The 22,296-nt window shown below is 40.0% G+C and overlaps 1 pseudogene; it reads right to left on the reverse strand.

The window, feature by feature from the left end:
• Positions 1–3,674: 3,674 nt before the first annotated feature.
• Positions 3,675–3,815, reverse strand: LOC130034858 (uncharacterized; annotated as a pseudogene).
• Positions 3,816–22,296: the final 18,481 nt, after the last annotated feature.

Consider the following 22,296-nt stretch of genomic DNA (forward strand, 5'->3'; position numbering starts at 1 on the left):
GAGGACTGGTCAATGGTTGGAATCAACCACAATTGTGTATGGCACAGAGGGTAAGTAAGATAGAGAAGAGACAATAATAGCTGGGAATGATCACGCTGGACAAGAACTGGATGTTAAAAGTAGGTAAAGGAATATTCTTGATAACTTTTCAGTATCAATTTGCAAACCACAATGCCCAAAAGGAGAGAGAGAGAGAGAGACAGAAAGAGAGAGAGATAGAGACAGAGAGACAGAAGAAAAGTACCTGCCATGGAGGCACACTGGGGTAGGGGTAGAGTTGATGGGAGGGAACCTGGGGACACTGGTGGAGGGATGGGTGTTGGAAGACTGTATGACTGAAATCTAATCATGAACAACTTTGTAATGTCTATCTCACAGTGATTCAATAAAAAAGTAAAATGAAAAATAAATAAATAAAAAGAAAAAAATAACAGAAGAATGTAACAAATAACTCAGAGTATAGTAGGTTTCTTATAAGCTGATTTTTTCCATGTACACTTCACAGGTATAGAAAATGAGTTGTGAAAATTGTACTGTTTTGTATTAGCTAAAATTTCCCCTCTGTCCAATTCATGAGATGACTCAGTTGCATTTTTATTTAAGCCCACATTTTAATTAAGTGGAAACTTTTCTCTGACATATTGGCATAATTGCTGTTAAGAGACCTGGAGTTTATCATGTACTGGTCACTCTAAGGCATATAAACAGAATATTCTCTGCAAGAGTAAAAGGGTCTAAAAAACTCCAATCTAAAGATAGTATACTTGATCTCTTTAATAGCTTTCAATGGACTTTTATGCAACTTTTATGCAACTGTGATTTCACATAACAAGTTGCAAAAGTATTTTAAAATAAATACAATTACTCCATAGTCACTTCTGGTTAAGGACTTTTGCACCATTATCTGTTCTGAGGAACTGATCAAAGTGAAGCAGAAAAACACAAGCAGATTGTAACAAAGACAGACAATAGTTTAGTCATGAACTAAATTGTTTTACATCCATAGTTTGTTCATTTTTGTGTCATCTATTTAGAAACCATGCATGATCACATTTCACATCCAAAATGTTTCCTTACTTTGGAGTTGAGAGCTGATTTGAATATTCTCCTTTTCCTCCTCTTCATCCATGTTATTGCCTTTGCTCCAGTTTCCTGTGTTGGTCTCACTTTCCCTTCACGTACTCTTCACACAGGCTGATGGCTTTCCTATAGATGCTTCAAAACGTCTTTGAGATCATGGCCAGCATGTTTCTGTGATTCTAAAAATAATAATAATAATAACAATTGGTAAGTACCGTGTTGATACCTCAAAAGACAGATGCCTCTTAAATGATGAAATCTTTTTTTTCATGAACTTACAGTGAAAACATTGAAGTCTGGGCCAGGATGTCAGAGAGCCAGGGGACCCAGTCGTTTCTGGGAAAGACGATCTTACTGTTGAGGAGACCTTGTCCAAGCTGACAGATGTTGCTCTCGGTCCGTAGCTCCTGGCCTTGATTGCTCCAGAGTGAGGAGGAATCTCTTGTTGAAGCTCGTATGACCTTGCCTCACTAGCTCTCTGTGTGGAAAGCAGGCCACTCCACCTGACTTCTTTAAACCTTATTTTCTACAAATTGGTAATGGGTGAAGGTGAATTATGAAACAGGAACTTTTGCCACAATCCTACATCCCTAGTCACAACTATTTACAATCCAAATGCTCTCATGCAAATTGAAATTTATAATGGATTACAGTGCGAAACACAGATGCAGATATTTATTTCATTGTCCTAGCACAATATCTTACCAATTTAAGAAATGAGTGGACTTATCTTTAAGGAAAAAGAATAAAAGGCACCAGTGCTAACAGGTTATCTGAATATAAGGAAAATATAATGTTTCCTGATTTATGTTTGGGCTAGAGAGATAGTATAGGGGTTAAGGCACTTTTGCATGTAGCCAACTTGGATTCAATCCCTAGCTTCATATATGTCCCCTGAGCAGCACAAGGAGTGATCTCTGAGCACAGAGCCAGGAATAAGCCCCAAGCACAGCCAGGTGTGGCCCAACCACCCCCATATATATATATATATATATATATATATATATATATATATATATGTATACATACACAGTCCTCCCATTGTTCATCAATTTGCTCGAGCGGGCCCAGTAACATCTCCATCGTGAGACTTGTTGTTACTGTGTTTGGCATATTGAATACATCACAGGTAGCTTGCCAGGCTCTGCTGTGGGGGCGAGATACTCTCGGGAGCTTGCCAGGCTCTCCAAGAAGGGCGGAGAAATCGAACTCGGGTTGGACATATTGGCTGCGTGCAAGGCAAATGCCCTACTGCTATGCTATAGTTCCAGCCCGTTTATACATACACATACATATTAAATATGGTAAATTTATTTTATTTTTAAAATTTTTTGTGGAAAAATTTTCATCATGATTTTATTTTTTTTATTTTTTAATTTTTGTTAGTAAAACACCATGAGGTACAGTTGTAGACTTACAGATTTTTGTGTTTGGGTTTCAGTTATACAATGATCAAATATCCATCCCTCCACCAGTGCCCATTCTCCACCACCACGGATCCCAGTATCCCTCCCACCCTCCAGCCCCCCATCCCACCCTGCCTCTGTGGCAGGGTATTCCCTTTTGTTCTCTCTCTCCTTTTGGGTGCTGTGGTTTGCAAAAGAGGCATTGAGTGGCAATCATGTTGGGTCTATAGTCTACTTTCAGCATGCATCTCCCATCCTGGGAGGATCCTCCCAACAAAATATGGTAAATTTTATGAAGGTGGTAGCACTGTAGCACTGTCCTCCCGTTGTTCATCGATTTTCTCAAGTCGGCACCAGTAACGTCTCCATTGTGACATTTGTTACTGATTTTGGCATATCAAATACGTCACGGGTAGCTTGCCAGGTTTGTAGGGCAGGTGAGACACTCTCAGTAGCTTGCCGGGCTCTCCGAGAGGGGTGGAGAAATCGAACCCAGCTTGGTTGGGCTGGCCACGCACAAGGCAAAAGCCCTACTGCCGTGCTACAATCTACACATTAAAGGAATAAAATGATAAAAGTTATAGCACTGCCTTAATGTTATTTTGATGAAACAAAGCCACCGATCTTCATTTGAAAAATGGAAAGCTTTGCTGAGATTGCTTTTTAATTATTCGTTATCTTTATGATTCTCTTCACTTTGACGACCAGTGGCATTCATTGGAATAATCTTCATTGTCAATGTTTCTATTTTTTTTCTGAACCTGCTCATTCATCATGAATTATCAATCCATGATTATTTTTTAAACTTACTGGGATATAATTGATATGTAAAAATATTGAGCTATTAAAACTATATAATTTGGGGGCATTTTTTTGTTTGATTTTGTTTGGGGCCTTACCTTATGGTATTCAGGGTCCACTCCTAGCTTTGTGCTGGTGGACAGGAAAGGTTGGTCTTGGCAGTGTGCAACGGGACAATGTGTTTCTGGGGACCAAACCTGGGCCTCTCCTTTGCAAAACAGATTAAATCATTGAGCCATCTCTCTGTCCCTTTGTGGCAGTTTTATAAATGTATACATTCTGAATTTTCTTTCACCTAGTTAATGCGTATTTATTTTTGTTTCTTTTGTTTGCTTGTTTCTTTGTTATTATTTTTCCTGATTTTTATTTATTTTTTAAATTTTTTATTTATATGCCCTAAGCATGAAACAGCTCTAGCTACCAACCTGGGCATCAAGCTAGGATGAACAAAGGACTGATTGCTTTGCTCCTGACTGATATAACAGCAACAACACCAGTGAGGTGTCTCCTTGCCCATTGCCAGGGGTACTGTTTTTTTTGTGTGTGTGTGTTTGTGTGAAAATATTTAAGCTCTACTCTCATAGAAAATTTCAATTATAATATAATGTTGTAACTAGAGTTACCACATTTACATTAGACAATTGGGCTGGAGTGGGTAGGGCATTTGCCTTGCACACAGCCGGCCCGGGTTTGATTTCTCCGTCCCTCGGTCTCAGAGAGCCTGGTAAGCTACCGAGGGTATCCCGCCTGCACGGCAGAGCCTGGCAAGTTCCCTGTGGCGTATTCTATATGCCAAAAACAGTAATGGTAAGTCTCACAATGGAGATGTTACTGGTGCCCGCTCGAGCAAATCGATGAACAATGGGAGAACAATGCTACAACAGTTCCACATTAGACACTTAGGTCACGTTCATCTTATAGCTATACATTCACATATTTACCAACCTCTAGCTATTTTCCCAACTCTCCAGCCCCTGAAAGTTACTTTTCAGTTCTTTATTCCTATGAGAATATATATATACATATATATATAAATGTGTGCACACACACATTAGTGATACCACATAGCATTTTTCTGTAGTTTATCTCACTTAGCATAATGCCTTTATGTCTATCACTGTTGTTGCCACAAGTATGAATGTCTATTCCCTCATCACTGAATAACAATCATTGGATATACACACATACACACATATATATATATATCTTCTTTATTCATTTATCTGTTGGTGGATATTTAGGTTGGTTCTGTATATTAGCTAGGTGAATAAGACTGCAGTGAATATGAGACTATAAATACTTCTATATTCTGTTTTCATTTCCTTTGGCTAATATCCATAAGTACCATTACTGTATAGTGTGTTTGTTCTATTTTTATTTATTGAAGGACTGTATATTGTTTTCCATAGTGCCTATATAAATAATGCAATCCCAATGTAAAAGATTTCTCTTTTCTTCACATCTTTGGTCATAGCCTAATTACTTTTCTGCAATTACTTTTTTTGCTGTTTTATGACAAACAGGACTGGAGCGATAGCACAGCGGTAGGGCATTTGCCTTGTGCGCAGCCAACCTGGCCAAGCCGCATTCGATTCCTCCGCCCCTCTCGGAGAGCCCGGCAAGCTACCGAGAGTATCTCGCCAGCACAGCAAAGCCTGGCAAGCTACCCATGATGTATTCGATATGCCAAACAGAGTAACAGCAAGTCTCAAGAAAATGGAGACGTTACTGGGCTCACTCAGGAGGACAGTGTGACAGTATGACAAACAATCTAACTGATGTGAAGCATTGTAATTTTGACTTGAATTTTCCTGATGAGTTGTGATGTTGAACACCTTTTAGATATCTCTTGTGTTTTAATGAATGTTTGCTTAATCAAGCACACCAAGACAATTACTGGCGAGAGAACAATGAGGAAGTCTTTATTTACACCAGCTGATCAGACCAGTGGGTCTAGGCTAGGCAAGCTCCTGAAACCTCAGCCAAAGTTCAGGGTTCCAAGAGGCTGTGTTTATAGGGTGTGACTGCAAATTCAAAATTATTTTGCTTCTTGCTCAAGCATCCTGGGAGCATACACACATCGTGGCACCTTATAATATGGTTGCAGGAATTTCCTCCAATCAGCATTTTTTAAAATCTTGAAATCAGGAAGTTCATCCCAAGTGCAGACAGGGTGGGCATCTTTTAAAACTCTCCACCCACAAGCAAAGCCATGTCTTTAGAGTACACGCTATAAATCAATTATGAAAACCAAAGATATCATCATAACATTCCCTTCTTTTCAGGTAGATATCAAATCATGGATTCCTCAATATATTTGATCAGCAAAACGGAGCTGTAGTGATTCTGTATAAACATCAGTTTAACAGACGGCATAGGGTCTAACCAGAAAGCCGAGCAGTCAAAGAACTAATGGGCTTGCTCGTCCAGTCCACATCAATTGAAATTGGGGGGCTAATGACATGAGGCCATGAAGAAGTCTTTTCTACCCAGTCCCAATTCTCAGGGGCATGGGCCACCAGTCCTGTGAGCTAGCAGCAGGGCTAATGTAACAGCAGAAGTCAGCGGCAGCGCGCTGCAGAGATGAGCGCCACTTTCGTGGCTTGTTCCTCAAGCTTGTACACTGAGGGCTGGAAAGCTCCCAGAATGTGACCGGAGTAGGACCAGAACCTCTCTGGCATCTGGCTATCCTAAGGTCTATTCATTTTGGATTTGGTGTTGTGGCTCACTCTGGTTGATCCTCGGAAATAAGCAACTCCAGAGTGGGGAACCCACTGGGTATCCTTGAAATCAACCTACTAGGACACATTTGTTTAACTGTTCCTGAAGGCTCTAATTTACACAAAAGGGCAAATTACCAAAAGATTGCTTTCTCTCTTCCTCTATTGGTAATTCATGAAACAATCACAATAACACATAAAACTTACTTCTGATAAATATTTGCAGTTCTTATGTTTTTATCAGAGCTCAGACCTCGATCTTTGTCAAAGGTTGTAGGTACTTTCCTAGCCTAGACCCACCGGCTTGATCAACTGGTGTAAATAAAGACCTCCTTGTTCTTCCACCATAGACTGTCTCAGTGTGCTTGATTAAAGATCACCCATTAAAGCAGTTGACCATTTGTATGTCCTCTTTGGAGAAATAGCTATCCCATTTTCTTTGCTTATTTATGTTTTTATTGCTTTTGCATTTGGTGTTAAAATCAAAACAAAAACTCCTTTTGAGAGTAATATCAAGGAGACTGGCCCAACGCATTTTTCCCCATTGTTCTATGGGTATGTTTTTATTTCAATTCTGTACTATTTTGTTTGCTATGATTATAATTCTGATTGTTGGGGGGAGGGGCATCAGAATGATATTACATCAGGTAGAATGTTTGCCTTGCATGTAGCCAACCTGGGTTTGATCCTCAAAGCCTGACCTGGATTCGATCCTCAGCACCCCACATGCTTCCCCAAGCCTCTCCTGAGTGAACCCCTGAACACAGTTTTTAGGAGTAAGCCTTGATCAAATGCATTATGTAGTACTGGAAAAATTCTTTAAAGAGAAAGGTTTATTGACAAGAAGAAGGTAAAGAAAAAGAAATTCCACATTCTGGAAGGAACTCAATATAGGACTAAGTTCACAGTGTGGAAATTTTAACATAAAGAAAAAAGTTTTGGTCCATGAGCAGAGACTTTCTATTTACTTATACATTCAGTTTTTTTAAAAATGTTTTATTTTCAGTGTACAGATTGCTCACCTTCTAGTTAAATTTATTCCTATTTTATACTTGAAAAATATAATTGTAAGTGGAGCTGTTTTCTTAATTATTTTTAAATAGTTAATAATTTATGGAAATGTAACTGATATTTGTATGCTGATATTTGTATACTATAGCTTACTGAATTTGGTTAATTAGTACTAATAGTTGTTTTGGTAAAACTGTGGAGTTTTATATAGATAGATAGAGAGAGGGACACAGAGAGAGAGAAATAGAGAGTTAAGCTGATTTCTTCCTCTTAATTTCTTCCTCTTTTATTTCTTTGTATTGCCTTTTTGCTCTCTCAAGGGCTTCCGGTACAATGTTGAGTAAAACTGATAAAATTAAGCATCCCTGTCTTGCTCTAATCTTAGGGGGGAAAATCAGTTTTCACTGTTAAGGGTCATGGTAGTTAAGTGTTTGATGTTAGGCCTTGTCCTATGTGGCCTCCATTATTTTAAGGTACATCCACTCTATATTCTTTTTGTAACATATACCAATTTCTATTGAGATTAGGTAAATATTACTAAATGCTTTTTTTCTTCTTCTGTTGAGCTGATTATATGATTTTATGCTTTATTTTGTTAATGTGGTCTAATATATCATTTATACTATGTAAACTTATCTGCAGCTATTGGACCATCCTTGTATTCTTGAAATAAAATCCACTTACTCACAGTATGATCCTTTAACTAGATTGTTGTTTTTAACCTGCTAATAGTTTGTTCAGAGATATTACATCTACAACCTTCAAAAATATTTATAATTTTATTGACTCCTTTTTATTATTTGTATTAGAGTAATGCTAGCCTCACAAAATCAGTTTAGAATATCCCCTTTTTATTGTTTGCACAAATTTAGGAAAAATTGGTATTAATTCTTTAAATGTTTGGTAGAATTCAGCATTAAGCCATCTGGTCCTAGAATTTTGTTTATTGGGAGTGTTTTGATTTGATTTAATCAACTTAGTTATAATTTACTGTTCAGCTTGTCTAGTTCTTCATGATTCAGTTTTGGTAAGTTGTATGTTTCTAGAAATTACTCATTTTGGAGGGGGCAGGAAGAAGTACCAGGGATCAAACCTAGGGTCTCATATATGCAAGCTATGATCTCTAACACCGACATGCACCCAGACCCCTCCTGTTTTATTCTAGTTTGTTAAATTTTGGTGAATAATTGTTTGTAGTAATCACCAATAAGCCTTTGTCTTTGGTATCTTTCGGAACATTTCTTTTGTTTCTGATTTTATTTGAGTTATCTCCATCTTTTCCTTGATAGTCTGAAGGTTTATCTGATTTTTTATCTTTAAAATAAAAACTTCTGGGGCTAGAGTCATAGTACAGCAGGTTGGGTGTTTGCATTGCATGCGTCCGACCTGGGTTCGACCCCCAGCATCCCATATGATCCCCTGAGCACCAACAGGAGTAATTTCTGAGTGTTGAGCCAGGGGTATCCCTGAGCATCGCGGGGTGTGACCCAAAAATTAATCAATAGATAAATACTCCAGGGAGTGGGGGTGGGAGTGGGGACTTTGGAGGAGGCCAGCTACCAATGCCTGGGCAGTCACAACCACATCAATCAGCTGCTGCTATGTAAATGGTCAAGTTCGGGCTACTGATTAAGCTGCTCAATGGCCACAATCCCAGAGACAGGAACAAATCTTGGAACCCAGCAACTTTTGGCAGAAATGTGTCTGGACTTCACATTAGGTTACCAGCGCCAGGCCACCCCAGTGGGAAAAGATGTCATCCCTCTGCCTATTCCACCTGGCGGCTCAGTGGCTGCCATCTTCCAGAGACCATTGGATAGTCAGGTATGGGCCAGCAGTGACAAGACACGTGGGGCCCCACGGGATGGGGGTGGAGTGAGCCCTTGTCCTCCCCCACCCCAATAAGACCCCCAGTTGCCACCTCTCTGGCTACTGATTAAGCTGCTTAATGGCAATGATCCCAGAAACACACGAACGAATCTCGAATCCAGCAGCTTTTGGCTTAAATCCCTCCAGATTTAATTATTAAAATTTCAGAATTCCAAAACCATGCGGCTGCTCTTGCGGCTGCGTGACATCACATGGTATTCATAATCAGCAATAGAAAATAAATTGTCCAATGTTGCCTTTTAGGCAGGTCTGAGTGTTGGGGGAAAATCCCAAATAATAACGGTGGGTCTGATGACGAAATGTTGAATGTAGTCAAAGTAGAGAGAGAGTAAAGTGGAAATCATCTGCCACACACATGTAGCGGGAGGGTGTGGGATGGGGGGTATACTGGGACTTTTTGGTGGTGGAAAATGTGCACTGGTAAAGGGATGGGCGTTTCATCATTGTATGACAGAGGCTTATCCCCGAAAGCTTTGTAACTGTTCTCACAGTGATTCAACAAATACATTTATAATAAATAAATAGTGAAGCTTCTCAGCTTCACCAATAATCTTGGGGAAAATGCCAAACTGATGAAATGCGTGGGTACCCTGTTTTGGAGTTGAAAACTCTGGATCCCCCTAGGGAGGGGAGCAGGCCAACAATCATCTCAGTTCTATGGTTCCTGGAGCTCCTGAAACCCATATGCAGCCACATGACACCTCAAAATTCCACACTACTGACAGCCCAGTAGGAGAACATCGAATTAGATGGGAATGGGCATAGAATCCCATTAAACTCAATATGTGAAAACAATAACTCAGAAGGCTCAACTAGCAACAAACAGCTCAATAAATCTTCAGACAATGACTTTAATAACACCATTGTGAGCTATAACAATTTCCACAAATTTTCTTTTACTGAACTAGTTTTTGGTAATTCCACTTATTATTTTCATGTAGCAAACAATATGCAATAAATTACTTTGTTCCTGACAAGGGGGCAGGTCTAGGGGGAGGGGGAGGAGGGAAACGGGACCGTGGTGGAGGGAAGGTCCCACTGTGGTGGGATCAGTGATGGAACATTGAATTCCAAAATACCCTGTCAGAGCAACTTTGTAAACCATGATGTTGAAATAAAGTAAAAATGAAATGAAATAAAAAGTTCTTCAGTATCATTGTCCCTTTAGTTTATATTTTGTTTATTTCTATTCTGATCTCTGTGCTTTCTTTCCTTCTGCTAATTTTTCTTCTCATTCCTTGCTGTAGAAAGTTTTACTGTTTTTTGGGGATTTTTCTTGTTTTTTGGGGGGCGGGGGGGCTTTGGGGAGGGTGTCCAAACCTGGCAGTGGCAGTTCTCAGGGTCTATTTCTGGCTTTGTGCTCAGGGGACCATATACATACTGGGAATTGAACTGGGATTGGCCACATGAAAGATAAGTGCTTTACCCTCTGCACTATCACTCTGACCTGAGAATTTTCTTGTTTCTTGATGTAAGCATTTACATTTTAAACTTACCCACTAAATATACTTTTGCTGCAGTTTTGGTGTGCTTTATTTCCATTTTTACCTGTCTCAAGATATATATATATATATATACATACATATATATATATAGCTATATATATGTATATATATATCTTGACGTTACTGGTGCCCACTCGAGCAAATTGATGAACAATGGGAGGACAGTTCTATATCTATCTATATCTATATCTATATCCACATATATATTTAGTTTCTCTTTTGATTTCTTCTTTGATCCATTGAATGTTCAGCTTAATGTTGTTTAATATTCATATGCATGTCATGCTTTCCAATTTTTCTCTTGTAGTTTACACCTAGTTTTATAATATTGTGGCTGGAAAAGATAGTATGCTTTAATGTTCTTAACTTTATCAAGACTGCTTTGTGACTTAGCATGTGGTATATCACAAAGAGTGTTTTATGCACTTAAGAGGAATCTGTATTCTGCTATTGCTGGGTAGAATGTTCTATGAATATCTGTTAAGTCTTTCTGATACAGCATGTAGCTCAACTCTAATTTTTATGTATTGATTTTCTGTCTGGGTGATCTATTCATTGTTGAAAGTGGGATATTGAAGTTCCCTTTTATTATTGTAATGCTTTCTATTTTTTCTTTCAGGTCTGTTAATAGCAGCTTTATGTATTTCTATGTGCTTATGTTGTGTGCATAAATATTTATAAATGGTATATCCAATAGTGGGTTTACATCTTGATTGTGGCATAATGACCTTCCTTTTCTCTTGTAACAATCTTTGGATTTAATCTAATTACACATAGCTATTCCTACTTCCTCCCCCACCCTCCCCCCTCGTTCGCATGGAGTATATTTTTCTAGTTTCATTCCCTTATGTCTGTGCTTTAAGTCCCTGGCAGCTATATATTTTTTTCTTATTGCAATGTAAGTGCCTGATGTTAAGCCTTTGATTTCTAAGCTATCCATTTCAAAGACATAAACACTTTGCCAGCTACAGGACTAGATAAAAGAGCCAGGCTGCCCCACCCGTGGAGTTCCTCTTTTAGAAAGACCGCCCCATTCACCCAGATAAGTAACTCAGGAACTCTGCTTCTCCCATTCCGCACTTCATTTCTCACTCCTAGGTTTTAAAATCACCAATAAAAGTAGAATCTTTGAAACTCTAGACACTCTGCACCAATGAAGGCAGGACCTTAGGTGTTTTCTCTCAGTCTCGCTTGCACGATGGTTGTTGCCGTTGCTGAGATGCTCCTTACTATAATAATAGTAACCATAAGGGGCCAAGAGGCAGTTCAAAGTCCGGGAGTGCATGCCTGGCATGCCAAGGCCTAAAGTTTAGTCTCCAGCACCACAGGATGCCCAGAGTATTTCCACATGTGGCCTTGGTGTCTCCCAAACATCTCCAGGGTGACACTTGTGCCCCACACTGTGAAGCACAAACAGTAATACATTGCCAGGCATGAGAATTTAACCATCTGGCCCATCCAGTAAACCTAAGTATCACTAGTCCCACTAGCACTGCTTGGGAGCATCTCCCTGATCTCCCCCATCCCCAAAAGCCCTCAAAGGCTTGCCCACCACATTAGGCCTAGTCAGAAAATCACAAGTAGTGCAGGCCCAAGTGAGTGCCCATAGATATTCCTAGTTGATAGTGATAGAGAGATACAGGAACAGAGAAAGATCCGTAGGCAAGAGTAGAAACAGAGGGCCCTAATGAAAGAAATTCCCTGTCTGAAATGTCAGAATAATGGACTCAGGACATGCAGAACACAATTTTCTCAAACATCTTTAAAAATAACACCAACACTCAACATATATATATATATATATATATATATATATATATATATCTAGGATTTAAAACACTGCTATTAATAGTTTCCTGCACACATTGTCCCAATACCACAACCACCAACACAGCATCCATTTCCCTCCACCAATGTCCCCAAGACTTGCTCCCTTCCCTCTGCCCCCACCCCCAAGCTCAGTTCCGCAGATCAACTTTCCAGTTCTGCTAGCTTTGGCCATTTGTAGCTCCCTTTACTATTGATACAGTGGGGGTGAAGGGGTGGAGCTCCAGATAAGCTAATTACTCTATCTAGTTAGCCTATCAAGCCAGTAATTTTATCTTATTTTATTTTTGCTTTTTGGGTCACACCCAGCGATGCACAGGAGTTACTCCTGGCTCATGCACTCAGGAATTACTCCTGGCGGTGCTCAGGGGACCACATGGGATGCTGGGAATTGAACCCACGTCGGCCGCGTGCAAGGCAAACGCCCTGCCTGCTGTGCTATCACTCCAGCCCCTCAAACCAGTCATTTTAATCTCACTATCCAAAAAGGTATTTCAGCAAGAATAGACGATAGGGTGACTAGAGTGTGGGGGAAAAAACAGCAGATAAAAGAATGAATATTCACAAGAGTGTGTGGGGGACAAAGGGCAGTTAGGATAGTGAAAGGACCAGTATGAAAATAATAATGGGAAGTGAGCATTATGGACAGGAACTGAGTGTTGAAAGTAGGTAAAGGGATATACCTGAGAACCTTTCAGTATCTGTATATCATGGGGGTGGGGTGTGAGGTGCTGAGGTGGGAGGGAAACTGGGGACATTGGTGGTGAGAAATGTACGTTGGTGAAGGGATGATGTTGGAGCATTGTATGACTAAAACCCAATCATGCGCCACTTTTTATCTGTGTGCCTCACTGTGATTCAATTAAAACATATTTTTAAAAAGTAAAAAATTAAAGAGTCTCCTGCCCCTGTGCCTGGCTGTCCTCACCCGGACCCCTTGGAGGGGGGTGGGTTGAGTTTCCCTCCATGTCCCGAGCAGAGCCCCAGCAGCCGAGGACCTCCAGAACCAGCCACAGCCATGCTGAGACAACTCTCCACACATCCGGACAAGCTTCATGTATGAAGGAATCGACAGAGGAACCCAGGTATGCGGGTCCCGGGGCTGAAATCTCCAAGCCTGCTCGGATCGGGGCTGAGCATCCTCCACCCAGATTGTCCATCTTCCAGTAGGTAGGCATTACACCCACCAGCTGCTGTCAGTGCCAGGTGGTTCCCATCAACGGCCAAGACCCATAGACTATAAAACCCAGCTCCCGGAAGCGACATCTTATTATCTCATTTTTACTTTGGAGAACCCGGCAGGCTACCGAAAGTATCCTGCCCGCATGGCACAGTCTGGCAAACTTCTCGTTTTGTACTCAATATGCCAAATACCAGTGACAATGATAGGTCTCATTCTCCTAGCCCTGAAAGAGCACTGAATATGGCTCTTTTAAAATCTCAGAGCTAGGAAGAAGGAGACGTTACTGGTGCCTGTTCCAGACAATCGATGAACAACAGGGTGATCGTGATCATGAAAAAAGTAAAATTCAACTACAAGTAACTTCATTAAAAAAAAGAAAGAAAGAAAGTTCTAGCTAGGAAAGGGAATTCAGGAACAGGGCACACAGACACAGAAATAACAGGAAGAAAAAGCTCTCTCTCCTCGCCCACTCACCCACACCTCACCAGATGGCAGGGCCAACCAGATAGGGCTCATACACCCAGATATGCAGTGGAGTCAAAACAGGCCCAGACAGTGGCAAGGTACAAAGCCACAGGAACCTCATCTATATGCACATGACCTTGGTCATAGACTCAGGAAAGTCGGGACAATAGCAAACAGTGAAGGAACAGTCCTAGAGAGACCCAGAGACCCTGCTAGCAGGCAGGGTTCTGCTCAACTAGCCAGATGCCAGATCAGGAACACATAGAATATGGGCTGGAGCGATAGTACAGCTGGTAGGGCATTTGCCTTGCACACTGCTGACCGGGGTTCAAATCTTGGCATCCCATATGGTCTCCCAAGTACTGCCAGGAGTAATTCCAAGGCATAACCCCTGAGCATTGCCAGGTGTGATGCGGCCCCATCCCCCCCCAAAAATTGAAAAAGAAAGAAAAGACCACATAGGACAAGACCAGATCCTTATACACTGTAGGCAACTGAGACATGCTAATCCAGAGCAGAGAGACACACACACACACAAGACAAGTAAGTTCATACAAGGAACCCGGACCCATCAATTTGAACTGTATAATAAACTTGACCATATGATGCATCTGAGTTTGGTATGCATATCTTTCATATAATTCTCAAGAACCCACGAGCAGAAGGAAAAAAATCTACTTTCACGCTAACACTGATATAGTTGGAGTGGAGGGTAGAATGATGGGTGAATTTAGTTGGTCAGTTTAAATCTCACCGCTGAAAAAGTATCTAATCAAAATAATAATGGGATGGCTGGGAAATAGGAGCAGAGAAAAGGCAGCCTCTAGCCAGAATCTCTGGACTGCAGGATCAGGGAGGGCTTGTGTGCCCAGAGAGAAGGCAGATGACAAGCAGGGCTTGGGCACCCAGGCAGGCATTGGGATCAGGCAGGGCTTAGATGCCCGGATGGTGACAATGTGATGAGCATGTGAGTCTCAGCCGTCTGTGATCATAGCCAGAAGCTAGGAAAGCCAGAACAATAGGAACCACTGGGGTACAGTTTGAGAGAGGCCCGGTGGCATGAACTGAACACAGGGATCACATGCACAGTGGCTGTGGCCAAACACTAGAAAAGCGAACACTGTACAGAGAACCGAATAGGGACAAGATCATCATACAATGGAGGTAAGCAGATGGCAAGGGACAAGAACAGGAGCTGTACATGGGACTGGGCACCATGAAACAGATGAGTGACATCGTACATGGGTAAAAGAAGAGGCTTGGACATTGGAGTGGGACTCAAACCCTTCTATTTGAACTGTACAATAAACTCTTGTTTATTAACCTTCTGAGTTTTGTATGCAAATTTTTCATCAAATTCTCAAGAACCACTAACACAGGAAAATCCACATTCACACTAACACTATGTAAATTTATTTGATTTTTTTTAGACATTCTGTTTTCAATTTCTGTTGCCTTTAGGTATTTGGAGATTTTTTTAAAAAATTTTAATTAAATCATTATAATGTTCTCGATTGTATATTTTAGTCATACAGTGTTCCAACACCTGTCCCTTCACCAGTGTATGTTTTTAATATTCCTGCATGGGAGAGGTATCAGTGTATGTCTGTTCCTCTCCTAACTTAACTCAGCACAAAACCTGCAGATCCATCCATGTAAGCAGCAAGTTTCATGATTTCATCTTTTCTTTCAGTCTGTCAAGCATCTTGCTCTTCCCCAACCCCTTTTACCACTTTTTATATATTTTTTTCAAATCTTCTGTGCAACTTTGTCCTTTATCTCTCCCCACCAAAATTGGAAGACTATTTTGAGTTAGTAAAGCTAAAACAGACTAGTCTGAGGCTTGTGGTTTGGTGTGACAATATCTCTTGGGAAAAGCTTCCCCCTTGCATTCTTCGGCTCTGTTTGGCTCTGATGGGGCCAAAGTGGAACTTTAAGAACACTTTGTGCTGATAGGGATGCCAGGCCTCTGGCCAGACGGTGCTTGCCGGTGGAGACTGTGCAATAGAACCCATTTCAACTGCTAATCTTCTTGTGCTGAACTAACCCCCTGCGATGATGTTTCTGTACATGTGACATATGTTCTTTATCTATTCCTCAGTTGTGTGTGCTTACTCTTATCCCTTATAAATATGTATGATTTTCTTGAAAACCTACTAGAATATGTATAAGTTCTAACATCACTCTACCTCCGCTGGGCAAAGAAGCAGATTCCCTGCTCCCTCTCTTTGAAACAGTTCACCAGCCTGTGCTGGTGGACATCCTTCCAACTTCAGTTGTTTCATTGCCAATAACCACCCCCCCCCTTTCATTTTTTTCTGTGATTTTTTCTAGGATGACATCTTTAACCCAATGTAAAGATGTTCATTCATTTCTCCATTCCCCTAGTTAAGAAGATATAAAAGAAGATTTTTTTCACCTTTTCCAGGCATCCTTATCCAAACCTTATATCCCAACTTCCGGGCTATTGCCTTTCCTTTTTTAAAATAAAGTTTCTACTGAATTTGGTAATCTCCCCTTTGGTCGTCTGCTTTTCATCTTGACTGAGGTGAATAACCAGATAGCATCAACCAAAGTCAAAGTGAGTCTCTTGTGGGCAGCAAAAAAACTATTGGTTTGTTCTTAATCTTGTAGAGGACAACCATATACACCGTTAGTGAGAGCCATACTCAATGTCACATGTTGGAAAATTTGTCTTGTCCTTCAGAGAAACTCTTTTAACACATCTTGCAAGATTAGTTTCAAGGCTATGAATTTCCTAAACTGTTGCCTGTCCATAAAGCTTCATATCATTCCTTCAAACCTGAATGACAATCTAACTGATAGAGTATTCTTGGTGAGTGAGTATTCGTACTGTATCCCTTCATACTCTTAAGGCTTGCAGTTTCATTTTATAGATCTACTGTACGTCTTATGGGCTTTCCTGTGTATGCAGGTTCCTTTTCTGATCTTGCTACTCTCAGTATTCTGCATCTATAGTTGTATTATGTCATTTTGAGTACAGTGTGTCCTGGAATTTTCCTATTTGAGTCTGTTTTCACTGGGACCCTTTAAGCCTCTTGGATCTTAGTGCCTGTAATCATCAACTCTGAAATTCTTATTAATGATTTATTTAACTATTGTTTCTTCATCACATTTGCCTTCCTGTTCTTTGGGGACTCTGATGCTTCGTATAGTGTTCCTCTTGAACACATCTTAAAGTTCCCTGGTGTGATATTCATTTCTTTTCTGACTTTTCCATCACCTGCTGTTTCCTAGTAGCTTTCTTCTCATCTTGGAACACATTGATCTTTCAATCAGCTTCTGTTATTTGCTATTCAGAGCTTCAATAACAGCTTTTTAATATCACCTACCATGTTCTTCATCTTTTTATATTTTATTGTAGTTTTTTTCTCATTTTGATGCTTATGCTTTCTTGGGCTTTGCTGGCCTGTGCCATCATTTCTTTGAACTTGTTGAACATCCTTATCATAGATATATTCTAAGAATTTACTGGTACTGTTTATGTCTTTGGTAATATTGTTTCTCGTCATTGAACTTGGTGGGATTCTATGTGTTTTCCCTATTGTATTCCTAGTGATCTTGTACCGAGGGATGAAACTTTGTAATTAGGCTCTCTGAAAGATGCTGGGATTAAGTTGAGATTTGGTCTCTGTATTATCTGCTTGTGTTCACCAAATGACAAGAAGAATAACTCTGAGACATATGCTTCAGAAACTGTGGTGTGGGTCTGTTTAGATGACATGGGTCAGGTGTAGAGGCTGTTGGGAGCTATCCATAATGGAGGGGGTCTGCTTTCCATCCTGGATTAATCCCAGTGATATCAACCAGAAGCTGATCTCACCTGGAATGCTGGAGCAGCAGACAGAAGCTAAATATCTTTATTTAAAAACAAGCATCCTCTTCCGCCTTCCCTCCCCCCGCCCCCAGCAGCAAGGTGGCCGCCACCTCAGACCTTATTGGAAAGCCAGGTATGAGCCAGCGGTGTCGGGGCAACTGCAGACTCATGGGAAGGGGGACGGTACTAGCTCATCCTTCAAGCCCTACTGAGGTCATGAGTTGCCTCCCAGGAGCGGCTCTCCAGCACAGCCATAACACCAGACACACAGAAACCAATCTTGTAATTATCTGGCTTTTTGCAGAAATCCAAAATTGGCTATAGTGGCCGCGCGACATGATATGATTCTCATAACCAGCTATAGAAAACAAAGTATTTCACAATGCCTTTTCAGCAATTCTGATTGTTGGGGGGGGGAAATTCTAAACAATAATGGTGCATCTTTTGTCGAGGCAATTAATATAATCAATGTCGAGAAGAGCTAAGTAGAAATCATCTGCCTCACAGGCATTGGGAGGAGTGGGAAGGGGTATATTGGGGTTCTTAGTGGTGAAAAATGAGTACTAGTGAAGGGAAGGGTGTTTGATCATTGTATGACCGAGACTTAAACCTGAAACTTTTCCCAAAGTGATTCAATAAATAAATATAAGAAGAAAAAAAAAAACAAGCATCCTACCATCTGTACTATATCTCTCTCCCTTTTTTAAAATTGCTTAATAACATATGAAATAGAAGGGCTACCAAAGATGTTTGTGATTAAGTGAAATAAAGATAAAGTGTACATGAAGGGTGTCTAATAGAGGACCTTCATTAAAAACCTCATACGAGTGTGAAAAAAGAAATAAATCCACCTTACAGACAAGGGCAATTAAAAATAAAAGAGAATTTTGCCTTAATCTTTAACTTAATAGAGTATTAACCGTTTTAATTTGTAATATATCAGTAAATACACCAAATTGCATTTCTCAAATGAAAAGTGAGAAAAATCAGAAAATCATCTGTCTTTGGAAGATCAGCTAATTATGATTGATACTGTCCACTTACATAGGAGATAAAAAAATTATTTTTTTTCGTTTTTTTTCTCATGAGTTTTTATTCTAGAGGTTTCCTTTTTATTGTAATCTTAATTTTAGCACGTGGTCATGTGTTTCTTCATTACTAAACATTTTATTTTCACAGAAAGGTGCTATTATATAATTGTCCCGCAACTGCCAAAACAAGCTTTACTTCACATTAATAGTTCTCTGGAACAGAACATGTAGAACATTGAGATTTATGAATTTATGAATATAATTTAGAGCTCTATTGTGAATGAAAAAGAAATATTTTATAAAGGTAGTTCTAGGGCTGGAGAGTTAGTCAGCTGGTAGGCCCTTGTTTTGCACATGGCTGTTCACAGTGTGATCACTAGCATCACATATGGTCCTCTGAGCACCAGCAGGAATGATCCCTATGTACTGAATCACAATGAAGCCCTGAGCACTAGTAGGTGTAGCAAGAATAAAAATGCTCCAATTAATGTCACATATTTTGCTACCTAAGTGAGTCTAATAACCCAATGAATTTACTAAACCAGTGATGCTATTACACCGATGCTGCTCTGTTTACCTAATAAAGTGGTACAAGACAAATTAAAGAAAAATGTATGGAGTCCAGGGCTCAGGGGTAGATTATTTGCCTTGCCTGTGCAAGGCCCTGGATTTGATTCCAGGCAGCACACGACCCTAAAGTTCCACACACATAATAGATTTAAGAAAGGAAAGAATGTGCTTTAAAATATACCTCTAGAGACACCTGTTTTCATCTCCTGAAAACTGGTCTCACAAGTCTGGCAATTTATCTCAATGTGGATGTCTCAATCTTAACTCTGGGTTAAGGGGAAGAAAATCTCTCTCTTGAGAATTCATAAAATTGGTAGCTGCAAAAAAATTCAAATTACTTGTTTCAGACAGTCTCCAGGAGATAATTAAATTTACAGTGTACTTGGGTTGATTGTGCAGCCAGGAGACAGGAGGAAGCAAAGGCAGTCTCTGAAAATACTAAGCGACTATCTAGATTGATTGTGATTTTTACTATGTAAATGTTTCAGAAATGTCAAAATGTGGGGAAAGAGTGAATTGCAGGCAATCCCATACAGGGAAGCTCTGAGAATTCACTGAGGTAATAACTCACACAAACTGCTTAGAAAGATGCCTCGAAAGTAATAAGCTATTATAATTGCCCTCATAATCTTCATCACTTTTCAGCAATTTCAAGTAAACACAAGTATTCATAATGCATTAACAAATGATATCTACTGACCTCTCCCTAACATACATTATTTTTTGCTTTGTAAAAAAGGAAAAGAGACAGTAACTTGCTGAGTATAATAATGATGAAAATTATTTTTTTATGTTTCGCATTAAACTCATCCTGAGAACCACATACACTCTTTTTGCTTGTTTGTTTGTTTGCTTTTTGGGTCACACCTGGCAATGAACAGGGCACAGTGGTTACTCCTAGCTCTGTACTAAGGAATTACCCCTGGTGGTGCTCAGGGAACCATATGGGATGCTGGGAATCGAACCAGGGTTGACCACATGCAAGGCAAACGCCCTACCCTCTGTGCTATTGCTCCAGCCCCAAACCATATACACTCTTGTAACAACTCTTCGTATGTGTCAGATAAAAGCATTGAACCAGATAATTTTTTGAACTTAGTCATGGTAAATGTCAAGGCTATGCAAGGGTCTTTAGACTAGTTTATCATGAAGCTAAAATGGTTAATATACAGGTTTAATATATAGCCAAGATATTCCTGCTACTACTCCACTTACTCTGGACTCTTCCAAAATATCATTTTGGTAGTTTTTATATACTTTTAATCTCCCAAATACTAGAAAATCCACGTCTAGCCTGCCTTTGTTGTTGTTTTGTGAAATTGTATCCTTATTGCTTGAGAATTACTCCTGGCTGTGTTTTCAGGGATCCTGGTGGTGCTCAGGGCACCTTATGTGGTGCCAGGGATTGAACCCAGGTTGGCTGCATGCAAGTTTTAAGTATGCTTTTAACAGTCATTTTTATTTCCCCAAATGAGAAATATGAGCCTTTATGCTTACTGTTTAGCTAACACCTGTAGTTTATGCTTGCCTTCATTCACCAGGGGTCAAGCAAAATTTATCATCATATTTATTTTCACAACAAGCTAACAACAGCAACAGAAACAAGGATCATATAACCAAAGTTTTCAATATATTAGCCATCAGATAATGAAAAATTATTATCCTCAAAATATGGAACATAAGCAAGATAGGCCCTACTTGACCCCTTTGACAGGTTTTGAGAGAGTTTCTAGCACAGAGTTCGGGGAAGAACTTATAAAGATATCCTGAATTGAATGGAGGAAGCTGGATATCCAAGGTACCATGATGACTAAGTGTATAGGATAGACTCTAAAGGAAAACAAAATTAATAGAGATCCACCTAGGTTGTAGCATTAACTAGATTACTAGAGTCACGAGGCTAGCAGGTTCATTAAAGTAATAGCATCAGTAAAGTGAGTAGTCTCAAATAAAACTTTCTTAGAAAGTCTCCAAAGCTGAGTTCAGAGGAGTATCACTCCCAGTGATACTGGCCCACAGGGCGCAGCACTATGGCCTGCGGATATGTTGGTGTTTGGGCCAAACAGCACCCAGGGCCATACCCAGCAATGTTCAGCACCTCCAGGGATATCCCTGGGAATGCTTGGGGGTGTCTAGAGCTACACCTGGCAATGCTCAGGAGTCACACAGTGCCAGTGACCAAACCTTTCTTGGGTAAATTATGAGCATTAACCCTTATATTGTATCCCTCACTAGCCTTCAGATAGAACTATGTTGAAGCATTTTTTGGTTTGGCGGGCACATCTGGTGGTACTCATGGTCGCCTCGAAGATCAGCATTTGGGAGTTGGCTTCTAAGAGTACTGGTTGGTGGTTGATGCCAATTCAAGGATCAAATCCAGAACTACTGCATACAAAGCATGAGCTTTAGCTCTTTGAACTATGTTTCCAGCCTCAAAACTTTTTTTTTATTCAAAATGGAGCTTCATGCTGTGATTGCAATAAATGTATTTATTTTTTCTTTTCCAAATGACTATTAATATGAATAAAACTTGCTTTGATATCCAAAATGAGGACTGTAGTAATTTATCTTTCTTCTGTGGACATTTAATAAACACAAAACCTACTCCTCAAATGGATCTTTGTGTGTAAAAAACGTGACCATTTGCTAAAAGCCAAATTAGGAGAAAAAGTAAAAATGTCTGCACAGTGTTCTCCTGGAGTATTCAGCAGAGGGTTTGTTAGTGTATGTATATGAGAAAACTACTTATGGCTGGGGGTGAAAATTCCCAAAATGTTTGGAGGCAACAACTTTGCTTAAGGCAGGGGCAGAAATAGAGACTGACTTTTTCATCAAGAACAATAGAAACTCATAATTCATTGGTGCAGTAGTCAGTAAAGTTTTGTCTCAGTAAAGTAAAACTTTTCCCATGTAATTTAACAACAACAAAAAGGTTAAAGAATAGTTTTGGGGAAAAAGATATATATATT

The sequence above is a fragment of the Sorex fumeus genome, unplaced genomic scaffold (genome assembly GCF_029834395.1).
Source record: "Sorex fumeus unplaced genomic scaffold, SorFum_2.1 ptg000061l, whole genome shotgun sequence".
In the NCBI taxonomy this organism is placed as follows: Eukaryota; Metazoa; Chordata; class Mammalia; order Eulipotyphla; family Soricidae; genus Sorex; species Sorex fumeus.